Genomic DNA, 20,010 nt, shown 5'->3' with positions numbered 1-20,010 from the left:
CCAGCCATGAAACTGGAAGGGAGTCCCAGCGATCAAGATCTTGTTTCATTTTCTCAGAAAAGGGTACTAAATTGCTATATAAATTTGTTTAAAGTTAGGAGTCCCAACAATTCCTAGGTATCTAAAACCAGTTGGTGACCATTTGAAAGGGAAAGGTGGCATAATATTTGTGACAGACATGAGACTACCAAGAGGCATGGCTTCAGATTCATTTTGTATCCAGAGAATGAACTAAATAAATGATATTAATAAGAGGAGGTATTGATTTCTCAGGAGAAGACAGAAATAACAATGTTCATACAGGCTAATTTTATTCAGAGTTGTGCCAAAAAAAAGAGACCTTGTACCGATCCTGCCAATCTTATAGCCTCAACTAGCGGCTCTATGGCGATCGCAAAGAGAAGGGGTGACAAGGGACATATCTGTCATGTCCCCCTGTGTGTAGTAAAACTATCTGACCGAAGCCCATTAGTCAGTGCTGCAGCCTGTGGGTCATCAAAATATTTTAATCCCATTTACAAAGTCGTCTCTTCAACCAAACCTAGTAAGTACAAAGAATAAATAAGACCATTCAATACAGTCAAAGGCCTTTTCAGCATCTAATGACAGAACTAGGCCATCTACACCTCTTTACTTGTTTAGAAGACGACTAACATTATTGCACAAATTGCATCCTTTTATAAAGCCAGTTTGGTCCACCTTAATGATGGATGGCAGGATGTCTTCTAAAGGAACAGCCACAATTTTGGAAAGTAATTTATGATCAACATTCAACAATGCTATGGGTCTGTAAGATGAACAGGATTCTAAGGTTTTCCCCTTTTTTTCTCTCCCCAATTTGGAATGCCCAATTCCCAATGCGCTACAAATCCTCGTGGTGGTGTAGTGACTCGCCTCAATCTGGGTGGTGGAGGACGAATCTCAGTTGCCTCTGCATCTGAGACCATCAATCTGCACATTTTATCATGTGGCTTGAGCGGGTTACCACGGAGACATAGCGTGCATGGAGGCTTTACTCTATTCTCCGAGGCATCCATGCACAACTCACCACGCGCCCCACCGAGAGCAAACTACATTATAGCGACAACGAGGAGATTACCTCATGTGACTCTACCCTCCCTAGCAACGGGGCCAATTTGGTTGCTTAGGAGACCAGGCTGGAGTCACTCAGCAAGCCCTGAATTCGAACTCGCGACTCCAGGGGTGGTTGTCAGCGTCTTTACTTGCTGAGCTACCCAGCCCCCGGGTTACTCCCTTTTAAGAATAAGCTATATAATAATAAGATATTTGCTTCTTGTAAAGTCCTTGGACACATAAATCGCACCTGTTCTTACACAGATGTAACACTAACCCATTAGAGCAAAGTATGCCCACAAATGATAAATACATTTGTACGGTTGGGCTGTTTATCAAAATTCGCACACTCAGTGATAACATTGTCAATGTGAACAGATCGATCTAATTTGTCCAGATGTGTACACAACCTGCACAAATTTAATTCAAAAGAGTCTGCAAATGCTGATGCTTCTTCAGGGTTGTGTATTTTCTTAGCTTTTCCATCAAACATCATCCTCAGTGTTGCGTGGTACAGAAGTGCAGAGTCAATCTTTTTATCCCTCAGCCATGCTTTCACCTCACCAAACGCCTTGCGTATCTTTATCAGTGCAGCCGAAATTGAAGAATGAGACTTTTAGTGATCGTTCGGAACCAACGCGTCGTGCAGCATCAATAACTCGCTGTTTGTCAGTAAAGTTGTGGAACTTTATTATCACAGGTCTAGGGCGCTGTGGTTTTTCGGACATTTATTGTTTACATTTTGTGCCTAAACTTTTGAAAAACCGTGAGTATTTTAATGTTTACGGATTGTCCCCATTACATTTCATTGTAAGTGCCTCACTGGAACCCAGATTTTTAAATTTTTATTTGTCAAAATAGAAAATAAAATGACCACATTCCTTTTCCAAGAACCAATGATGCATTCAGAGTAGATAAACATATGACTAAAAGGATTCATGAGCCGTAATGTCTGTAAAAATGTGATTAGAAATGGCATAGAGACATTTCCACTGCGACACAGGAAATGAAGACCTTTAAAAATAAGGGAGTAGATAAACATAGCAGCCTAAGTACCCAATAAATCTGGCATAAAATCATGACTCCCAGTGCTAGTGTGAGCAGCTCTCAAAGATGTGTGGTTTGATTTACCCACACTGAGATTTTGTCATCTGTGTGAATGCATTGTGCCAGCTGCCTGGACCTCATGGCATTGGTCAGCAAATATACTGGCATCTCGGCCTTTTTAATCACTCTCATGTGCATGGGCAGATGATAAGATCATATGATAACTTTAAAAGCAAGTAAAGACAAATAAGGTGAGAGACAAGGAAAGAATGAGTAGGCCTAGACGGTGGAGATGAGTGTGACTCCACAGGTGAATCTCATGAAAACATGACCGCTCCCACTTTCACCCAAGAAAAAATACGCTATGCCAGATTATATGCAAAGACAATTTTAAGCCATTCATAAATTCATGAATTTTGAGCATCCTGACCAGACACACATATAGCAACAAATTGGCTGTACCAATAGTGGGAGTTTGGGGCAGGACTATCTGTTTATTTGACCACTTGCAGACAGGGGGAATATTCTGGAATCTGTTTGAAATTTATTATAAAACGTTGTGCTGTCAGTGAGATTAATTAAATAAAAAAATAACGTGTTAAAACATTAATGCAATTAATCATGTCCCTGGACCATAACAATAATTATTTCTACCATCTGAGCAATTGAAGCTTGAAGTACCACCAGGGGGCAGTAAAAGAAACTCCAGATGTTTAGGCAATGTGCACAGAGTATACAGAGAACAAACCACACTTGCCAACAACAGACAACACAAGATCAGAGCATGTTCTTGTGTTCAAACACACCTTGATGGAGCACAATTCCAAACTACATTTAAATTGACACAGCGACCAAAAAAACTGTACGTTTATGATGTAACGCAACAATAGTGAGACACTTCAAAAGCATCCGTCTGATGCATGTGTACATGGATGCATCCTTAGACAAGCTCTTATAATAAATCTGACTGACAAATTCAATTGACCCTTTGCTAAGCTCCGCCACCCTTGGTTACAGTTAGAGCACGACCCATATGGGATTTTAGTGACCAATACCGATTTTGGAGGGGGAAAATTCACCGATTACCGATATGGTGGCCGATATAGTTACTTTTTTATCTGGAATGAAAACAGACCTTTTCTATGTGGATTGTTCACCGATTTCACACCGATGTGACCATGCAAAGGTACTCAGAAGACTACTTTCTTAAACAAATATTTTTATCAAAGAATATTTGACATTATTATTATAATACTGTACAATGTCAACAAATTCTAGAAATGAACACTGAGAAAATAAAGAATAAATAAAAATACAACAAATAGCTTTAAAAACATCAGTACTGTATGTTCAGTATCAATTAGTTTGACCATTTAAATAAAGAATAAAAAAAATTACAATAAATGGCTAAATAAACATCAGTACTGTATGTTTAGTATCAGTCTAGTGCTGAGTATTTTAATACTGCCAGTCAATTAGGGGCAGGTTGTAAAACAAGAAACATTTAGACCTGTCAAGTCAAAAGATAAACAGCGGCAGTGTTGTTACACCATATTCTGCTACACAAGTTCAGGGGAAACTTTCAACAGTGGAAAACCAGACTTTTAAATATTACATTTTATAAATGTAATGACTGGAATTGTTCAGTTGAAGGAGGTACCAAACTGTGAATCCTGAACAGAACAGTTTGGTGAATACATGTTTACACATTAGATTCCACTCATCTGACAAGCTATGAAAGTAGCTACGTGGTTAGCCAGTTAGCTATAAGCTTGTTGTCACGGAGAGTAAAAGATGGACCGGCATTGCGTCTCACCAACTAGGTAACAATGTAGCGTGAAATCAACACTCAACAGACACAATCCACCACCGCACTGTTGTCTACTGAGCTGCAAAAAGATGCTCTGTTATTTATCTTTTAATCTGCTATATTACTTACTGCACTTACAAACTATAACTGGCTAACAGCAAACAGACATGAGTGACATGGTTAACATTATATTAGTTATATTGAAAATGGAAAATTATGGGGTCATTGTTTATTAACATTCCAGTATGTATTTTTACAAATTAGTATGCAACTTACTGAGAAGACACCCCTTAACTCTGCCCTGTCTGCAGAGCCACCATCAGTTCAGAGTCAGCTCTGTAAACAATGGAGTCAGAGCGCATTCTGCTGGACAAACAACGTAATGACACTAATTCTAAAACATTGTTTTCTGCATTATATGTTCTGAAAAAAAGTTTTCATATCTGCGCATAGCGGTAAACATATACAGCGATACCGATATATCTGTGAAAGGCTAACATTGGCCGATAATATTAGCCGACCGATATATAGGTTGGGCAATAGTTATGGTCGCTCGCATCAAGCTCTGCAGAACTCCCCATAGGAATGAATGGGAGATTGCCGTGAACGGTTTTTGGCTAAATATTCTCAGAAACGGAATGGATAATATTATTAGGTGGGCTGGAATGAAGAGTGGCATTGTAATGCATATTTATCCGTTTTCTGTAACAATAAATTGTTAAATTACACAGTAATTTGATTGAAAACTGTGCAGAATGTGAATCATAATTGAGACAAATGATCATCACAGTCACACAAAAAGAGAAAAGTGTCATTTCATAGCAATTACAAACCTCATAACATAAGTGTAAGTGAAAAGAACTGCTTATAACATCTCATAACACACCAATTTTGAAGCTGTGAACTCTATTTACAATATGTAAATTAGTTAATGTTAGGTTGTTAACTTCAGTTTTCCTTGGAGAAAATGTAGGTGTCCTTGCTGATGGTATACGTGTTCATTTGGAATGAGGAATGACACTAGGGCTGCAACTAACAATTATTTTGATAAATGTCTGTATTTTATTCAAATACGATTTTATTAAATTTTTTTACTTAAAGGGTACGGTTCATTAAAGTGTAAAATTATAGCAAAATAGCATTGTCACTGATTACATTTGTCAAAAATGTTCTTTTAAAAAAAAAATATGAGTTTGCTTATCCAGTAAAATAATGTTTGCCATTGTATACATTTACTGGTGAAATCATTACATTTGGCATTATTAGGACAAATATCGGGACCCTTAGGATTATTATACATTATATTCAGCATTACATACAGTTTAATACAGTGCAATCATCTGAAAATGCAGTGCAGATTCACTCTCACACTGAAGTCTCGTTCCGGTACTCATTGTATAACATGCACTGACAGGGTGAGGAGAAATCATCTGAAACATGTTATCGACAACGTCGACAATAAAAAAAAATTGTCAACAAACATTTCCGTTGTCAAATAGTCGATTGATCTCATTTAACGTAACATGAGATCACATTAAACTCTAATGATGATGCGTGAGAGCAGCACTGCAGTTCACACCTGACTGAGGAGAGGAAGAATTACACAGATCACAGTCCAGATGCATTCTAAACTTTCCAAACAGCTTCAGGTGATGTAGATCGCAAAATATGAGGGAATTATACAAAAATACAAAATAAGTAAATACAGAAACACTCTCGTTGTGAAATAAACCGGAGCTGTCATTCCACTGAAGCAAAACTTGCATGTCAGAGTGTCTTTAAAAGAAACACCCTGCCGTTATAACTTTAATGCATCCTTTATTAAAGTTTCAATAATAAGAAGCAGGTCATGTAATAAGTACAAACTCAAACTGGCATTTCGCTGTGCGGTCAGCGCCTCATTGAAGTGGTTCTGTGAGTCGCGTGAAGTGACCCGATCTGAGGGGGAGAGATTGAAACTGCACCCGGCTGATGCACACTCTGTCACGCTCATCCCTCGAGAACACATGCTCCAGTTAGATTAGAATGTGATGGCTCATCACGAAGTGAATCATCATACATGTGTGCTGCGGTGTGTATCTTATCGTGAAGAAAATTGGCAATACACAGCTTTATTAATAAGAGAGAGTTTGTTTATTGTGAGTTAAAGATGGATTGAAGTGAACAAAAAGGTGAGCGAGGAAGTCTTCGCCCCATTATACACTGCAACAAAATACATTTTGATTTGTTTTTGTTTGTTTTCCAATAAAAATATCTAACAACGTACATTTACTTTAGCAGCTAAACTGCAGAAGAAAAAATTGTTATCTGAGAATGTTGAATTGAATATAAAAAATCTAAATATTTCAAAATATCTAAAAATCCTTCAAACAAGATGCATTTACATTAAGCAGAATCTAAAATATTTAGACTTGCTTTCAGACTGTAATTATATTTTGACTTAATTGCACAGGCAGAAGAATAAACAAGTGACAAAAATACACTTGTATAAAACAATACACTTCTATTCAAGATAAATCTTAAAGCAAGTCTAAATATCATATATGTTGCTTCTCAACTAAATATATCTTGTTTTAAGGATTTTTAGATATTTTGATGTCCAATAATATGTAAATATACAATATATAGGATTCTAAAGACAATTTTAGTATTGTATAACAATCGGATTGCTTTACTTGTCAGCCAGAATAATATAATGCATTTTAATTATCTGAATATTTTTTTATAAAATATATATTTATTTTATTTATAATTATTGAATCAGATTCTACAGTATATTGAATTATTGTTATTTGACAGGCTTTCTCTGATATTTAGCAAATATATTTGTATATGTGATTCATTGTTTAATTAATACTTACATTGACATACCACATTAAAAAATTGTATCGATTGACAGCTCCAATAAAAAGTCTGTTTGGTGCCGCTAGATGTGCAGAAGTAACGCATTTCACCCTAAAATAAAATTATTTTAAATAAAAAAAATGTTTTACATAACAGTAACAAGAATTACATTTTTGCAATACAGTGATGGGATTTGTGGGCATATTTTTATTTACAAAATAATTAAATTAAACATTTAAATTAAATAAATTATTTGTTTCTTTTGATTTGAGGAAAACAATTATTAGGACATATTCTTGACTGGTTTAGTGGGAATCACCTACTTGTCATGGAATTAGGCTAATGGCACAAAAAACTTTAAAGCAGAAAAATGTATTAATTTTCAGAATATAATATTCAGAATATGTCTTTTCATTTTAAGGTCAAATATAACCCAGACCTGTTGTTGACAGGTTTTGAGAGTCACTACTCATTCAAATATTTTTAACATCACAGAGGTCGGTCAAACCCTTATACTCCTCCTCATCCTTGCATGACGTCATCAGATATATCGGATCACACAAAAGGTAAAAGGCTTACATTCAGCATTTCATCATCATCCTATACTGACTCAAACATGCTGTGATGTTTCAACACCAAACAATGAAACTGCTAAAAATTGCTTCATTATCTTTACCACTGAATACCACAGAGCAACTGCACTTCCAGTTTTTGCATTTCAAGGAAAGCATTTAAATAGCCTGTTTTGCCATGTTTATCTAATTTGTCACCCTCCAGTAATGTCAGCCTATTAGACACTTAATTACTGACATTGGCTGTCTCTATATGAAGCTGACGCAAGCTTGTTAAGCAAAACATATGTGAATGATGATCTGCAAACATCTGTGCTTAGAACCGTCCCGACAGTCATCTTGTACTAAACTGCCAAGTGCACAATATCAATCAAATCAATGGGATCGCAGACAGGAGTAATGCGCTACAGGGATTTTAAAGCCAGCTGTCCTCGTGTTACCCATCCGGAGGAGAAGAGAGTGTAAGGAAATCGCTCTCGTCATATCAAGGTTTATGTATTAAGTCATGCCGCTCCACATTCATGGATGAAAGGATATTATGAACAATAAATAACATTAATTTATTAACAAATAATGCTTGATAAAGCATCAACATTATCATTGCTCATACTTGTTGTTAAGGATTTTTGAACAAACCCTTAACACTAAGAAATACAATTTTGGGCGTAATTCATCCTGCACCATTTGTGCAATAGTCATGAATGATACCTCAAATCAGAGCTTGTTGATGAGGTGCAAGCGCTAATTACTATTAGTGATCAGACTTAAAATTTCAACTGGCAGACAATAAACAGTTGGACAAAATCCCATAGACTAGTGCCGAGTCATATCTATAGGATTAGAATACCATACACAACACTTACAAGCACTTTAAAAGCATATAATTCAACAATAATTACTCTTTTAAATGACAAATAAATGCTTTGGTCTGAGTGCAATCATACCAGTCAGATGTTTGCAAATCATGACTATCAGACCTGGATTATGTGAATATGGCTCAGCTTTGTTCAGCATGTATACAAGTTAATTGGACCTCATTTGGCCTCAGCGTTGTGCTCATGCTCTGAAAGACAGAAGTCAAGTTTAGAGTGTATCGTAACACTTCCTAAACTGACATCCTTCCTTTGATTACACATGGTTTCATGTATAATTGGTCAGAGCAATGATGACTGTAGTTTGACAATGCAAAAACTGGCTGTAGCTCAATTATAACTTCGAAATGTAAACATATTGAGTTAGGGTTTTTTAGGACATCACCTGCACAAGTGGTTTTGTGATGGCAAGCGCAACACTCATATGAATCTAGGGGTGTAAATCAGACGATTCTTCACGATCAATTCTCATGACCTGCGAGCCGCTATTTGCTGATTCTTAAAAGTCTGCCGCGGTATACGATTCCATTCGGGGGCCTGCGATCGATATTCCGATATTATGTGCCTATTTTACACAACCAATTACATTTTCTTTTGTCCTCAAATGCAACCAAAATATAATTTGATTAATTTATTCAGCTCTCTGTATCCACATTGGGACATCCACAACAAAATAAGGTACTTAAGATGTTGAAAAAAATCTACCAGCCTTCCCTTGATATCACACTGCAGACCACAAAATGTATGTTTTGAACCCTTTGAATTCTACTGAGAATTTTCTATAACTAAAAATGTAAAGTTTCAATTTAAATAAATCTATAAGGTGGAATCCATTACACTTTTTTTCACAACTGTGATGACACACAGCCTTCATCGTGTTCACTACTTTTTGCCCAGTATTACTGTAGTTTACTGCGAAACCATAACGCTCCCAAACAACAGATTTTAGAGACACGGTGGGACTTCAATCTCTGGCTTATTTAAGTCTGACATTTTTATAACGTTTATTTCCATCACAGTTGGGAAAAATAGCGAGCTAGCTTGTATAGTTTCGAATGTACCGTGTGGTACTCTGTTCTGTTAAGTTTTGGTTCAGTCACATGACGCCATGCGAGGAGTGGACGTGTGAATGGCCAGCTCTGCGCTCTTTGCAAGTTTGTATACTATTTGTGTCATAAAATGGTGAGATTCAACACACCATGGTTCTTAACACAGAATTTGCACTCTTATCTGCTACAAACATAGCGTACGATGCTCACCACCAGCGGGTCCAAAGGGGGGCACTAGAATCACAAAGAAAGACAAAAATTGCCATTGTTTACTTGTCTCTGAGCTTGCTTGGCTGAATAATCCAATGTTATATCTTAGATGTCCAGAACAAAATTTGCCATCCAGAAGGAAAAGCATGCAAAACATGTTTTCGACTTGATAAAAATATTATATCATCGCTAAGGGGAGAATCTCAGCTTACTAATGACACTTTCTAATGGATTGAGCATCTAGTCAGAGGCTAAGATATTCACTGAACCATCAAGGGTGGTGCTTGAACTAAAAATTAGATTGAATGTCTTAGAACGAGCACATCTTTGAGGGTTAAAATGCATTAGAGCATCACCTAAATTTCAGATCTATATATAGTGATGGAATGTGAAAGAAAAAAAAATTCTAGTGCTTCATGCCATATTGTGGAATAAGATTAGACTTTTCAAAGTGAGGATAAGTGAACACCAGAATTACAAGTTTAGAAATTTAGGACAACAAAAATAAGTATCAGGACATCCCTAAAAGTGTTTGAAGGGAATAGGGACAGTTATTTCTGAATGAAACGCACCTTCATTCAAAACAGCAGCAGGAAGCACTTCATTCTAGAGGTCGACCGATATAGGATTTTGCCGATACCGATAACCAAGTTGGGAAGACAAGTCGATAACAGATTAATCGGCCGTTTTTAAAAGTAATACTGAATGAAAAAACAACATTTAAAGTAAAATAATGCTGAACTTTATTACGAAAATAAACAGCACCTACTTAACCATGAAAATGTTTTGTACTTTAAATAAATATATAAATATTAATAGATTAACCATATTAAAAAAGTAAATAAAAGATATACATCCAAACTGAACTGCTGGATGGTTGTGCTTGAGATGACTCCACATGTTGGTTGCATTAACTACTATTGCACAGTGCTTTTACTGGCGACACTTCAGTAAAATACTCCCACACTGGTACTTTCTTTAAAGCCTTTGCCATCTGAAAATAATTAAAATATTAATAAAATATTACAGGTCCAATATGTGAAAATGTCATTGGTAAGTAACACTGTACAAGGTAAACACTGTAGGTAAATGCAACTAATGTTAAGAGATAAAATTTAAAATAATTAAAAATGTATTCAGTAAATGTTGAAATTAACATCAACTAATAATGAACAGCATGTACACAGCATTGTACATGCTGTATTTTATATTTGACACTTCTTACATGCTTTAGGGTTTCTCTTCTCATGAAGCGTGAGGTAAACGCTCTTTTATTATCCTAAAACCAAGACAATGATCACTTCACGTCTGGTGATGGGTCTTTAATGTGAAACTAGGGCAAACTAAAACACACACACACACACGCGATTATTATCTAATCAAAATGACAAAAATACGCATTACTCTGAGGATAAAAAAATTATTAAAATCAGATGCGCTTCTGATTTGCTTATACGTTTCGCTTGACTGCATGAAGATATTTTTCTCAAATCTCTCAATACCTTTAAATATACAACTTAGCTGGCTAAAGCATAAACGTGACTGGATATAAACTAATGTAAATAGATGGTAATACATTTTATTTAAACATTTGGGTAGGACTTGCGTGTTTTTGTCAATTTGTTCTATATACTGTATAATGACAGCACGCCATTCCCAGCCTCTCCAACACCGGACTCAACAGGACACAACGGGGGAAATTTATCAGTGTGGATTTTTTCAGGTAACCAAAAGTTCTAGAAATCGTTATCTGTGCAGATTAATCTGCAAAACCGATATATCCGCAGACGTCTACTTCCTTCATGGTGACTTTAACATGATTAACATTACTAACGTTAACACAATTGTCAATTGTTCCAGATACTTAGATAATAATGAAAAATAACTGTTTCCAATGTAAACATGAAATTAAATTCTTATATGAATTAATTCCATTTATGTAATAAACCAACTTCAAGTATGTGGATGAAGACATATGTCCTCCACCGCCAATGGTTGGACCAGCAAGCAAGCACCTAGCAACCACCCAGAACATTCTAGCAACCACACAAGAATTGCCTGATGGCATGTTTTGCACTGCCAAGCATGATTTACTTATTCAGAAAATGTAGAAATGTAGATTCATATCTCTTGTATCACATTTTGCTGTGTCTTTCTTCTCTCATAATAAAATTATTTCTACTCAAATCTATATTTTGTGATAATTTATTTGCCAAGTAGCCATGTAACAAGTGGGAAAATTTACCGTCAGTAATTATAGCAAAATAAACCCATTTTGGGGTTATTTTATGATATGACCAGCTGACATTATCGATTACATCTGGCCAGTTCCTCCTGCTGGGGGGTGGAACAGCCACTAATTTACAGTCAGGGTACATACTGTATGGTCTCTTGTCCCACTCAGTTTCAGCTTAAAATCCCAAGGGTATTCTGACGCCTTCTCCAGAGCTTCCATTCTTGGATCACCCAGTCATTACCATTTCCTGTTGGCTAATGCCCGACTCAACCCACACAACTCCAATGGGCATTGCGGCCAACCCAAACAACTTTCTCACATCCAGCTTCATGTTTAGAGTAATCTCACTACTTTGAGGCAGTTCAAGAGTAAGCTGCCACTTTAAAGTGCATGATTGCTTGCAAAAGCACTGCTGTTGATAGAGCAATGAGTCTTGGTCTGTGGCTTCTAGTCAGCTTGTTGTGAGGCGTGGGAGTTCAACTAAGAATGAAAGAACTAAAAATACCTATCCACTGAAGTAGCCCTCAGTTCACATCACACTAGAACTGAACTTTATAAAAGCACCAACACACCCAGAAAATACTGAAAGTCCCTCGCAAGCTACAAAAACACACACAAACTTCAGTTAGGAGGGACTGATGCTTGCAGTTAGCCATTAGTGATGTGTTTTTAGCTAGCTAGTCCCTTACCACTCCACCCCTTTTAAAGGTCACCTCACTGAAAGGCAAACACTGTTACGAAATTACAGTTTCTTCCCTTTAAAGACAACTTCATAATTTACTCATATAGCCTATGGCTCAAACTTCCACTCTCAGGGAACACTCAGTCAACACCTAGTTAGAACTTTTGTGACTTTCCATGCCATGGACAACACAGAGCGCCTTTCAGCTTAAATTTAAATAGGTAGTTGACATTTAAAGTAGTGTCAGCAGTGTCTTGCAGTGTGACATGCCATTTTAAAAGATTTACTTAAATGATCTATGCCGTCTTTATGACCTTGCATTAATTGAGTGACTTCATGGAATACTTTTACTTGTAAAATTATTATACTATATAATTGAGTTGCAAAAACTGAAAAGGTAAGTAAAGTAACAGTTCACCCAAAAATGAAAATTCTCTCAATATTTACTCAACCTCATAACATCCCAGATGTGTTATGACTTTCTACAGCAGAACACAAACAAATATTTTTAGAAGAATATCTCAGCTATGTAGGTCCATACAATGCAAGTGAATGGAGACCACATTTTTGAAGCTCTAAAAAGCTCACAGCCTAAAGGCAGCATAAAAAACAATCCGTATGACTCCAGTGGTTTAATCCATGTCTTCAGAAGTAATCCAATCGGTTTTTGGGAGAACTTCCCAGAATGTCACTCCTTTTTCACAGTATACAGTGAATACTGAATACAATACTGATTTCTTCTGTTTTTGTGTAATATCGCATACTAAATTGTTACAAAAATTACAAAGGCTATCTGTGTAAACAAAACAAACATTTTTTTAAAATGATAATGTTATTTAATAAAGCAAAAACAAATCAAACACCAAATGGTCCTGTGTGAAAAAATAATTTGCCCTTAGTTACTAAATACCCAAATCTATGAAACTGCATTCTAGACACACCCAGGCCTGATTACTGCCAGCCCTGTTCAATCAAATCAACCCCTAAATAGAACTTTTACAGCAGCATGAAGTTGGCTAAAAGGTCTCATCCAATAGTTCACAATATCAAGGTCAAAAGAAATTCCAGAAATGATGAGGAAAAAGGTGATTGACATAAATCAGTCTGGGAAGGGTTACAAAGCTATTTCAAAGGCTCTGGGATTCTAAAGATCTACAGTGAGAGCCATTATCTCCAAATGGAGAAAACTTGGCACAGTAGTGAACCTTCTCAGAAGTGGCAGACCTTCCACAATTCTTCCAAGAGCACAGCAAAGAATAATTCCGGAATAGGGATGTGTGAGTATAGTCGGTTCTGATGCTGCTAGTCAACACTGGAATTAGTCGGTTAATATTTCCCCCCATTAAAACTACTACTATTAATTTTTACACATTTACATTTGGCTTTATATTTTTACAGAGTCTGCGCTTAAATTACTGTCAGATTAATGTTACATATTTTAATTTGAATTAATAACACAAATATATATTTTTTTTTTAAAAGTATATCTGGAGCAGATACAAAGTTTCATTTCACCTCAGGCTGCGCGTGCTTCTTCCCGCTCTCACTCGCGGCGCACACAGGAAGATGTCCTCTTGCTAGACAAGCAAACTCTGCAAAGTAGTTATGAAATCACTTCGGTGATGGTGCTGGAATCAGATTTCCAAATGTTTGGAAGTCCCTATGGATGTTTTCACATTAGAGTTTTCTTTACATCTGTGCATGCTTGCATGACATTTTTCTGCTGTACAGGATTTCTCAAGTGCAGGATAGACGCCTCAGGTGAGTCTAGTCCCATCTTTCACTAGACCATGTTGACGTGTTAATTTTGTAAATCAAAAAATGTTATGCTTTTGAGTAAGTAACCTAGAAAATTACTGTTTATTTTCAACAAGGTGCCGACTGCTTATTAGGTTTAACTATCTTTTATTCTGTGTGCACGTCATGTTTAGAATACAATAGGTTTATTTTAGGCTACATCACAGGACTTTTTTTTCTATCCTATGGCTACTTTATTTTTTTTACATCGTAACTGTTATTGGTTAACGTTCTTTACTGAACAGCTGTCATATTAGATCAATGGCTAATACACGACTGCACGTCGTAAAATACATGCACATTTTCAGCACTTTTTTTTCTTCTTCGTAGATTTGGTTTAGTCTACCTGTTAATTATTTTCAACAATGTCCTGACTGTTTTAATATCTTAAGTAACTTTTTTTTTTTTTTAAAAAATATTTTCAATAAATATGCCTGTTAAATATTCACTAACATTGATTCAGTGAATGCATGTCATTTTCTACATTTAAATGTACAATGATCATAATGCAAGGAGAGCATGTCACAGACAAATGCCCCTTTTCAGTGGAATTTAGCTTCGGATTTCGAATAGATTAGGTATTTTAAATACCTCATCAACACGTTTTTTTTAGTGTTTTCTGAAGGTTGGTTTCTTTTTAGTCAAGTCAACTTAAAAATGTCCATTTAAACGTCAGTAAAATTAGTCATTCCCTATCCAGGAAGTCACAAAAAAGCCAAGGACAACATCCAAGGAACTGCAGGCCTCTCTCACATCAATAAAGGTCTCTGTTCATGACTCCACTATCAGAAAGACACTGGCCAAAAATGCCATCCATGGAAGAGTGGTCAGGCGAAAACCATTGCCAACCCACAAGAACATTAAGGCTTGTCTGAATTTTGCCAAAAGGACACCTTGATGATCCTCAAACCTTTAGGAAGAATGTTCTGTGGACTGATGAGTTGAAAGTGTCCCATCACATCTGGTGTAATTCAAACACAAAATTCCACAAAAAGATCATCATACCTGCGGTCAATCATGGTGGTAGTAGTGTGATGGTGTGGGGATACTTTGCTTCTTTAGGGTCGGGGTGACTTGCAATAAATGAGGGAAACATGAATTCTGCTCTTTACCAGAAAATCCTAGATGAGAACATCCGGTCATCAGTCTGTGAGTTGAAGCTCAAGTGCAACTGGATTATCCAGCAAGACAATGATCCAAAGCATAGGAGTAGGTCCACCTCGGAATGACTCAAAAGAAGGTAAATTAAAGTTTTTGAGTGGCCTAATCAATGTCCTGACTTGAACCCGATTGAGATGCTGTGGCAGGACCTAAAATGGGCAGTTCATGCATGAAAACCCTCTAATGTGGCTGAACTACAGCAGTTCTGCAAAGAAGAGTGGGCCAAAATTCCACCACAGCGTTGTGAAAGACTTATCTCCAGTTATCGGAAGCGTTTGGTTGCAGTTGTTGCTGCTAAAGGTGGCACAACCAGCTATTAAATTAAAGGGGACAGTTCGTTTTTCACATGGGTGAAATAGGTGTCAGAGAACTTTGTTGTTACAATAAAAAAAGAAATAAAAATTATATATATATATATATATATATATATATATATATATATGAAATTTTATATTTGATATTTTGTGGTTGCCTTTGCTTTGTTATCTCTTGTTTGAAGATCTAATATAAAATTAGAAATCAGGATGGGGGAAAATAATTTTCCACAGCACTGTATCTTGCCATTGTAGTCTTGAGGCATAATTTTGATTTCAAGATTGATTACACTTACTAGTGCTTACTAGGAAGTGTGATCAAGCTTGAAACCACGATCGCCAATGAGAATGAGAATGTCAAGGCTTATGGTGAAAAAGGTGTTACATACAGTATTGGTCTGTTCTCACCCAAAATCGATTAGATTGCTTGAGTAAATTTATGGATTACTTTTATGCTGTTATTATGTGCTTGTTAGATCTTCAAAGTTCTGCTCACCCTTCACTTGCATTGTATGTCCCTACAGGGCTGAAATATTCTTCAAAAAATCTTTGTGTTCTGCTGAAGAAAGAGAGACTTACAAAAAAAGTGTAAATTGTGTAAGTGTAAGTGTATATCTGGGATGGCATGAGTATAATGAGAGAACTTTTATTTTTGTTGGAACTTTTCCTTTAAAATGGTGAAATATATATCAAAATAAATGTTGACCAGTTACAGCACCTAAAAAAAATTTACACTTTCAACCAAAAATCTCAATAAAAATTCTCTTTTTTAAATAGGCTCTTGCCAATCTCTCCATTACCTAAACACATTTGAGATGGAAGATTTGAGCTCATCACACTTCAACAAGAGAAGCAGGTTTCTAAAAAGAGCATCACGTACCATGAGGCCTTTTGGTAAAGGCAAAAGGGACTTGGGTGTTTTAACAACAGCAGTACAAAAAATAAACCTTATTGTGACTTTTACGAGCTTGCTAACAAGAGGCTTTTCTGAGTCTCCATCAAATCCTCTCACCAAACCCAAAGGACACAGATCAAATCCAGAAGCACTCCTGCTTTAGTGCAAATTACATCAATTATTGACTTTCCACAAAGCTCGATTTAGCCTTCTGGACAGCACAAATGCACACTCTAAATCTTCAGTGGGGATCCCGGGACCCCACTCAAGTAAAGACAAGTTTTCATGCCATTTTCAAGCCGAGCATGATACAAGGGATTTCAGAACAAGCAGACAATCACACACAGAATATGTTGATATCTGGTCCGGAGTCAAAGCAGAGAGAGGGACGCAGCAACTTAAGTCAAAACAGTAAATCTTGAGCCCAAAACATGATATGAAATACAACAAGTTATTGTCTCTGGCCCACTCTTAGATCTAACAGTGGATCCACTGCAGTCCAAAAAAAAAAAAAAAAAAAGGAACAGTTCACCCAAAAATGAAAATTCTCTCATCATTTACTCCATCCCACATGTGTATGACTTACTTTCTTCTAAAAATCTTCATTTGTGTTCAGCAGAAGAATATCTCAGCTCTGTAGGTCCAAACAATGCTGGTGAATGGTGTTCAAAATTTCAGCATAAAAAGTTATTCATACAAATCCAGTGGTTCAATCCATGTCTTCAGAAGCCATATGATAGGTGTGGGTGAGAAACAGGTGAATTTGGAAAAAAAGTAATTTTTTAGTTTAAAACTTTCACTTTCACATTGTTGTGTTTTTGGCGATTCGCATTCTTAGCACATACCGCCACCTACTGGGCAGGGAGGAGAATTTATAGTAATAAAGGACTTTAATATTGGTCTGTTTCTCACCCACAGTTGTATGGTATCTGAAGACATAGATTTAACCACTAGAGTCTTAAGGATAAATTTTATGCTGCTTTTATATGCTTTCCGGAGCTTCAAAATTTTGAGCACCATTATCTTGCATTGTGAAGACCTAAAGAGCGGAGAAATTCTTCAAAAAATTTTCATAAGTGTTCTGCAGAATGAAGAAAGCCATACACATCTGGGATGAGATTAGAGTGATACAATTATGAAAGAATTTGCATTTTTGGGTGAACTGTTCCTTTAATAAATGCTTCTCTTGGAGCCAAATTGCCTCCAGTGTGGGTGAAGGGGGTGAGCTAACACGTGAGGAGGCAGAAAGATCTGATTGCACCTGCTTAGGATGACCTGCTGATTGCAAAGTATGCCATGAATCAAAACACAAATATATTTACAATCATTAACATTCTTTACTCAGTAATTGAATGTATAATATTTGTGTGTGCAGTCACAAACAATTCAATAAATTAATTCCACTAGTGCTGTAAGATCCACCAACGAAATGACAAAGCAACATCACAAATAGTGTGACCGTCACAAATATGCTACGTTTTATAAAGCAAGCTGGCTGAATATCAATGCAATGTGAATGCAAGACAAATGCATTTTAACAGCTTTAATAGACCCTCAAACCCCGGAAATTTTTTGTATCAGTTCAACGCTGAAATTGTGGTTCAATAAGGCATTTGCAATGGAAGTGAATGGGGTCACTCCATAAACATGCAAATGCATACAGATTCGAAAGTACAGCAACATACGTGCAGTGTGATAAAACTGTAGTCTTAGTAGTCTTATCTGTTCAAGGTTTCATCAAATTCTTCCAATTTGTTGCCATGACGATGTAATGCTGGTAAATCTTATCACACTAAAATCACGTTTTAATAAATGCTTGCATATGATTTTTTTCTTACTTTAAAAGAAAAATTATATATTTATTTTATTATTTAATTATAATTTATATATATATATATATATAAACTTTGACATTTGCACTGCATTAAATACACTGGGGCAGTATTTAAATGCCCACCATCGAGGTATGCTTAAAATAACCAACTCGATATGACTATCCAAGCCCCTTGTTCTTCGTGGGAATGTTTGGAAGAATACTTCATAAGCCCAGACGACCTTACACTAGCTAGTGCGCTATTTAGCGGCAATTGTGCAACACGTTTAAATGTAACTAACGGTGTCCAGAATGAGCGTTCGCTACGTTCTAAATCTCAATGGAGCATGCGGTTACTTTAGCAACAATGTAACGCATCATAGAATACTCAATACAAAATAACCCCGCGAACCGCCAGCGCGAGTCCCTCCCCACCCCACAATACATGCAGACCTACTGGCTAAGTATCAACATTATGTCGATCACTTACCATTTTATTTGCGTCCATAGTTCAAACGGGGCTATGGAAGCGATGGTGAATCGATTCCTTGGTCAGGAATTAAAAGCAGGGGAAGAGATCAGAGTGCGAATCCGCTCAGGAGGCGGAGGAAGACGGCACGGTCTGTTAACTCAACATGTGTCCAGGTTTGATATCGAATAGTCCCCTATCCTATTCTTTTCCCTGACGTGCTCTTATTTCCCCCTCGTCCTCACCGCTGGACAGCCGATTGGCAGATGGCTAGACTTTCAGCATTCGAAAAGAACGCTCTAACAATCATTCCCACCCCAGCGCGCGCGTGTTGTAAACAGGTTATTGAACCTTATGCTTAGACTCTGGACAAACTATTATGTGGCTGATACAGTACACAACATGTATACTGTTGAAAGAGGAGTTATTAATACACTGATGACACTTTCTAAAACCTTTGACTTAGGTTTTGACTTAAAAGTACAGTTAGGGAGAGCAAGCACAACATTCTTTAGCACAAATCTTACATCATTTAAAAAAAACGGAAGTGGCAAAGTCTGTGTCTTGTAAGACCGAGATAACATCATCCACCAAATATAAAACTGCTGACGTGTCACTGACACAAAAATATGATTTAAATGAAACGTGTTGCTCCTACAGTAAACCAAAATGCACTAAAACTTCACTGTAATGTTCAATTTTGTTTTAAGACAGAGGAGTGTCTTAAAGTAGAGGAGTCAGTGTGCCTATGTAATCAATAATATGCAGTCTGTAAGACTATAAGGGCTAGTATGATAACATTATATGTTATGTAGCCTTATAGAAGAGTGTGATGTGTTTTTTTTTTTTTTTACAAATAGCGCCCTCGTCTGGTTGCTTGTGTGTGACAGGTGCTAATAAGTAACATAACTGAAGAACAGTTGAGGTTTAATTAAGGATAGTGTTATGTCTAAATATACACAATAAGACTATGAGATATGTGTGAAGATATATAAATGATGTACTAACATTCTGATTATTATCATGCTGGTTATTGTCAACCAGTCACTACATCAACACTCAGATATATCACACCTGAAAGTGACATTTTACAAATAAAATGCAACAAAGTATCTAGTATATGTACAATAAATGTTCTGGGCACAGAACTTGGGTTTAATTAAGT

At 36.5% G+C, this 20,010-nt stretch overlaps 1 protein-coding gene across 1 annotated transcript in view; it reads right to left on the bottom strand.

Annotated features, from left to right (window-relative positions):
• hip1 (huntingtin interacting protein 1) overlaps positions 1-20,010 on the bottom strand; it is a 90,370-nt gene that overhangs the window by 53,375 nt on the left and 16,985 nt on the right. The window lies entirely within an intron of this gene.

The sequence above is a fragment of the Xyrauchen texanus genome, chromosome 38, assembly GCF_025860055.1.
Source record: "Xyrauchen texanus isolate HMW12.3.18 chromosome 38, RBS_HiC_50CHRs, whole genome shotgun sequence".
In the NCBI taxonomy this organism is placed as follows: domain Eukaryota; kingdom Metazoa; phylum Chordata; class Actinopteri; order Cypriniformes; family Catostomidae; genus Xyrauchen; species Xyrauchen texanus.
The sequence above is the reverse complement of the archived record's forward strand: the minus strand, read 5'-3'. Positions and strand labels throughout refer to the sequence as shown.